This window comes from Hyaena hyaena, unplaced genomic scaffold (assembly GCF_003009895.1).
Source record: "Hyaena hyaena isolate Hyena2069 unplaced genomic scaffold, ASM300989v1 scaffold_268, whole genome shotgun sequence".
Classification (NCBI taxonomy): domain Eukaryota; kingdom Metazoa; phylum Chordata; class Mammalia; order Carnivora; family Hyaenidae; genus Hyaena; species Hyaena hyaena.
In genome coordinates this window covers 941181-946806 of record NW_024080898.1, presented here as the reverse complement: position 1 = coordinate 946806, position 5626 = coordinate 941181, and the positions used below count along the sequence as shown (strand labels likewise).

The window sequence follows — 5626 nt, the reverse complement described above, 5'->3', positions numbered from 1 at the left end:
AACTTATGTTCTGGTAGAGCAAACAAACCAGAGACTACTAATCAAATACATAAGTAAAGTAGACTCATGCGCTATGAAGAAATCTAAGGCAGGACGAGGAGAAAGAGAACAGTCTGGAAGGTTTCTAAAGAAGTGATTTGTAAGTAGGTAACTAAGTAAAACATAAGAGCAAGCCAGGCTGTTATCCAGGGGGAAAGTTGTCCAGGGGACAGGAATAGCACATGCAAAAACCCTGAGGGAGAAGTGTGGCTGCAGTAGAGTGACCCAGGCGAAGGCAATGGAAACTGAAGTGGATTCTTTTCCTCTGCAGTTTAACCAAATAGAGTTCACCAAAGAGCCTGTTGCAAGCTCAAAATGCTCCCAGCGCTTGAGATTCAAAGTCCAAGGCCTTTGCACAGGCAGTGCATTTACAGAAACTCCATCAGCGCCGCCACAGCACTTTGAAGGCCCGCTGTGCAACTATTAGCTGATCCAACTTAACAAACAGTGACGCAGTCACCAGGCATGTTTGTGCCCAAGCAGGTGATGATTTTCTCTCCGCTGACTCCAGTCAAGGACTCTCTGCTTCCAGATTTCAGGCTCCAGGTGACGTTGGGCACAGGGGGTCAGGTGGCGAGTGGAACAGGTCATGCGCCAGCCAGGTGACATGATCTGTACTCAGCTCAAATTTCAAAGAGCCCACTTTTCCGCCTGTGTGTCAAACACAGTTAGTTTGAATGCTGCCTAGCAGAGTGAGATGATTCATCAATTTCCAAACCCCTGGGAAAGAACCTATTGTTTAGATTCTTAAAAAATATTTTCCTAGTCCCCAGAGAGGTAGCTATATCTTGCGAAGATAAACTAGGATGAAGGTAAGGGCCAAAAAAAGAAGCAATTACTGTCATCCATAATTATAAGCCATATCATTTATTGTGCAGTAATAGTTGCGTTTCCAAGCAGATATTATTAATTAGTGAAATAGCAAGATGATTTGTATTCAGCTCAGTCCAGAAGAATTCAAACTACTTCAGCAGACCAAACATAGGTAACTTAGCCTTGTTAGTTTTTTGTCTTTTTAATAGATGAGGAAACGGAGACAGAAAACATGGAATGGATCAAGAAAAGAAATAAGTTTATCCGAAGCTTCGTAGAAATCAGACTCTCATCCAGGAGAAGAGCTCATTGCATCCATTTGTAGAGAGACGTGAGAGCAGAAAGATGTGCAGGCAGGGGTGCCTGGGTGGCTCAGTCGGTTGGGTGACCAACTTCGGCTCAGGTCATGATCTCACAGTTCGTGGGTTCGAGCCCCGTGTCGGGCTCTGTGCTGACAGCTAGCTCAGAGCCTGGAGCCTGTTTCAGATCCTGTGTCTCCCTCCCTCTCTGACCCTCCCCTGTTCACACTGCCTCTATCTCTCTCTCTCAAAAATAAGTAAAACATTAAAAAAATTAAAAAAAAAAAAAAGATGTGCAGGCAGGGAAATTAGGTTGACTTCTCTGGAGCGCCATTAGTTTGGATGAGGGGTCAAATCTCTCCGAGTCTGTTTTCCCTCTCCGTGAAATGGGACTGTCAATCCCTATCTGGCATGATTGTTCTACGGAATAAATGAGGAACATGTGCACCTATAGAGCAAATATGGTTTGTAACACGAGTGGCTACTGGCCAGAGCGCAGCAGAAGTGACACTTAAGGAGGAAGAAGAAGTTCTGCATTAACCTACAATGTTGGGGCTAAAGGTTTCTGGAAGAAGGGTGGAGGCAGGGGGCACAGAAAGAAATCCAATTCTTTTTAATGAAAAATATCAGAAGTCTAGTTGGGTCTCCAGCCTGAGGCATGAGGAGGGATCCTGAGAGGTCCATTGTCCATAAAAAACGACAGAGCCAGGAGAGTTTGGATGTGCAGATGTGCAGATATGCGTCCCATCATGCAATGACTTGCTTCTGAAATGAGTTTGATTTGTGAGAGTGTTTCTAGGCTTATGTGTATTGACGCTAGCTTTGTGATGCAGAGAAGTCCTCATGGCCAACACGTTCAGTTCTGTACAATTAGAGTTTGTGGCATATAATATATATGGATAGTGACATTCACACGTACCTTTATGTATTTATGCAGATTAGGAGAACACCTATATCGGACAAGCCTAACTAACACAATTGATCAGTCAAGAGCCTGCCTTCCTTCCTCCCTCCATTCTTCCTTCCTTCCTTCCTTTCCCTTCCCCCTCTTCTTCTTCTTTAATAAGGTCAACTGTTACGAAACAAAGCAGAAGAAAAAATTATGACACCATATTTCTGAAACAATTTCTTTGCTTTTAAAACTCAAGAAACAGAAGGTGAGAGAGTCACTTTCCCCAGATTACAGAGCTTTTACAGTGTTCAGTCAGAACTGGTAGCCCAGTCTTCGTTCTTCTCTGACCTTATAAACTCGGCTTCTTCTGGACGCACCTTCCTGTGTCTCAGACAGCACCTCAGAGGAGAGGGAGTTTCATTTCTAGGTCGTCGGCTCTGGCCACCAAGAGTCTTGTTTCTGAGAGAAAGAAATGAAAGGCGATGTGATTAAGCAAAAGCAACATGGTGTTTGGACTCAGGGATGTGATTTTAAGGTTTTCATCTGTACTTTTTGATTGTGATCTCAGTGTCGCCTGGCATCAATTTCCTCATCTGTTAAATGTGGATAATGGAGGCTGCTTCACTGTTTTGAGCATCAAATTTAAAAAGATTATATATGAAAGACACAGATAAAGAAGAAAATGGCAAAGAAAAGTCCCCCTTCTCCTTTTCTCAGTCTTCTTCCTGATACTGTTATTGTTATTCTTATCATTCTTATTGCCATTCAATGGTAAGAAAATAGCCTCTCATTTCATCTAGCTCCTCATCCCACATATCTGATTTGATTTCCTTTATTGGGTTCTCGGAGGATGAAGACAGTCTTTATACAGGCATTATCTTTCTTAAAGTAGCATTAATCTTCCTGAACAACCTGAATGAAGGTGGGAAGCAGGACTGGGAGAGGCTCTATATCTATCTTTATTTATCAATTACTAGAAATAACAAGGATTCCACACTCTCCCCAACTGCTGCTTGTCATGGACTGTAATATTCTATTCTATTGCTTTGAATTACTTGCGATAAGGAAGGAGTGCTTGTTAAATATTATCCAGCTAATAATACCATTATTTGCATAAGACACCTGTTTTCCGAAGGTTTCACTGTACCCTTTAAAGGTCTCATTATCTAAGAGACACATCTGATGGTCATCAATAACTAAATCTACTCCACAGCCTCAGTTTCCAAAAGAAGCAAGGCTCTGGTTGTCTTTCTTGGGCCAATTTCCCATCCCTTGGAATACATTGTGTCACAGTCCAAAAGGAGATTTTATTTTATATTTTATTTTATTTTATTTTATTTTATTTTATTTTATTTTATTTTATATTTTATTTTAATTTGTTGAGATCCAGGAGGCAATGAGGTCTGAAGTGTTGGGCTGGGGTCAGGAGATCCACGCTTCGATGGTGATCATCATAGTGGTTATTATGATGCTAACACTCTTGATCACCTACAACATGGCTTGCAATTCTCATGTCTTCACTGATTCAATGCTAGCTGAAATACTAGGTAGTATGTTTTTGATATAGGTAATGAAAAAACCAACTCGGAATGGCATAAATAAAAGAAAATATCACTACTCACCTGAAGCATTTATGGTAGTAGGATGCTTCCAGGATTGGCCCCACAGCCTTGGGATTCTGCCATCTTTAGCCTGTCAACTTTTGCTTTCAGATTTTTCTCTTAATGAGCACAAGGTGGCTGTGACAGCTCCAGGCATCACACCCTCACCTGATAATGTGCCCAATTAGAAAAGGAAAATAAAGGACATGTTCTGAGCTCTCTTTTTAAGAATGAAGAATATTTCCCAGAACCTCCCTAGAGGGTTTTCTTCATGTCTCACTGCTCTATGCCCATTACTGAGTCATTCACAGGCAAGATGGTGGGGGATGGGGCGATTGCCCTGACTGCACGCATGCACGTGTACACACACACATACACACGCACACACACATACACACAATCACACCCCATTCCCTGGCTAGAGCCGAGGAGGGACCCAGACTCCCTTAAAGCAAAAGAATACAAATTAACCTATTATGCTTAGGGTGGCATGAGCAAGGAAAAAGAGAAAAGCTGTCAGGTAAGTAGCCATTGCTAGCCCGATTTTAGTCAGGGTAGATTAACCAGTGTGACACAGGACTTTAAAGTATCAGTGGCCTAATATAATAATATTTTTATTTCTCACTCATGTCATCATCTGGAGACCATGTGGGGACGGGACAAGACAATTCAGGACATTCAAAGACCAAGGTACCCTCTGCCAGTGAATCCAACCTCATCTGTGTCCTTGGAGTTCTCCCCTTCAGCTGGGGACAAAGAAAGAAGAGGAGGATTGTCTAAGGGAAATTATCATGGGCCAGGCCCGAGTGGTGCATATGACTCAACTCTCACCCATTGGCTACGACTCTGTCACCTGGCTCTACCTAACTGCAAGGGAGCCAATGGTGTGCTAAGGAAGGAAAGGCAGCCTCCTCCCGTGGTCACTGAGAAAGTGGCCCAGCTGACTTGCCATGCCAGCTAGGTCTGCGTGCATGCAAGAGACAGCATGCCTCTGATGATGCTTCTACCTGTGCGACACTTGAAGCTACCAACTCATTCAACTTTCCAGTCAGTGTTCCCTGCTCTCACCACTGATAAGCTAATCCCTGCCCCTATAATGGTCCCTAAACTGCCCTGAAACTCGCCCCGGATCCTGCATCAAGTCTCAAGTTCTTTGACCTTTCAGTGACATTAGATTCTGTTGGCTCCTTGTGGTAGAAACAGTTTTCCTCGGCTCTCAGACACGTGTTCTTTCCTGCGTTCTTTTCCACCCTTACTGTTGCTCTCAGCATTGGCTCTTTTTCTCCTTCTTTCAAATCCCAGTCCCGTCTCTTCTCTCCCCATGGAAAAGACTATTTACAACCGTGGTTCCATTCTGACCTCAGTGTTACCTTCTGCAAAATGTATCTGTTGCTCTGAGCCTCTCACCTGACCATCAGGTAGAATTCAAGTGTTCATATTGTTACTATGGCTGCTCTTACTTATATTCATACTTCTATTATTATTACCGCTACAGACTTCTTAGTATTTGCCAGGCATTACTGTAAGCATTTTGCTTAAATTAGGTTTCTCAAGAACCTAGGGTTGGTTTCATCCCCTTTTTTTCAGATGAGTGTGGAGAGAAAAATAAAATGCTATTAGATGACACAACAGGAATTCAAAACTAGACAGTCTGACTTTGAAGCCAAAGCTGTGAGTCCTTGTGTACAAGTGTCTCTGTGAGCTACGTGTCTCTGCTATCTATGCCCTATAAGTTCCCCCCACGCATCCCTGAGACTGGTACAGAGCTAAGCACACAGTTGCTGCCAACATATGTTAAATTTGAATCCACACATCCAAAAGAACCACGGGAGAGAACTAGGGGGAAAATACTGGGGGAGAGGGAGGGAAGCAAACCATGAGAGACTCTTGAATGCCAAGAACAAACTGAGGGCTGATGGGGTGGGGAGGGAGGGGAAGAGGGGAGTTGGGGATGGAGGGGGCATTTGTGGGAATGAGCACTG

At 43.3% G+C, this 5626-nt stretch overlaps 1 long non-coding RNA gene across 1 annotated transcript; it reads right to left on the bottom strand.

The window, feature by feature from the left end:
• Positions 1–2268: 2268 nt before the first annotated feature.
• Positions 2269–3862, bottom strand: LOC120240879. The gene is made up of 2 exons (XR_005530761.1): positions 3666–3862; positions 2269–2502 (listed from the first exon to the last, which is right to left on the bottom strand). It is a non-coding gene; the product is annotated as an uncharacterized LOC120240879 (long non-coding RNA).
• Positions 3863–5626: the final 1764 nt, after the last annotated feature.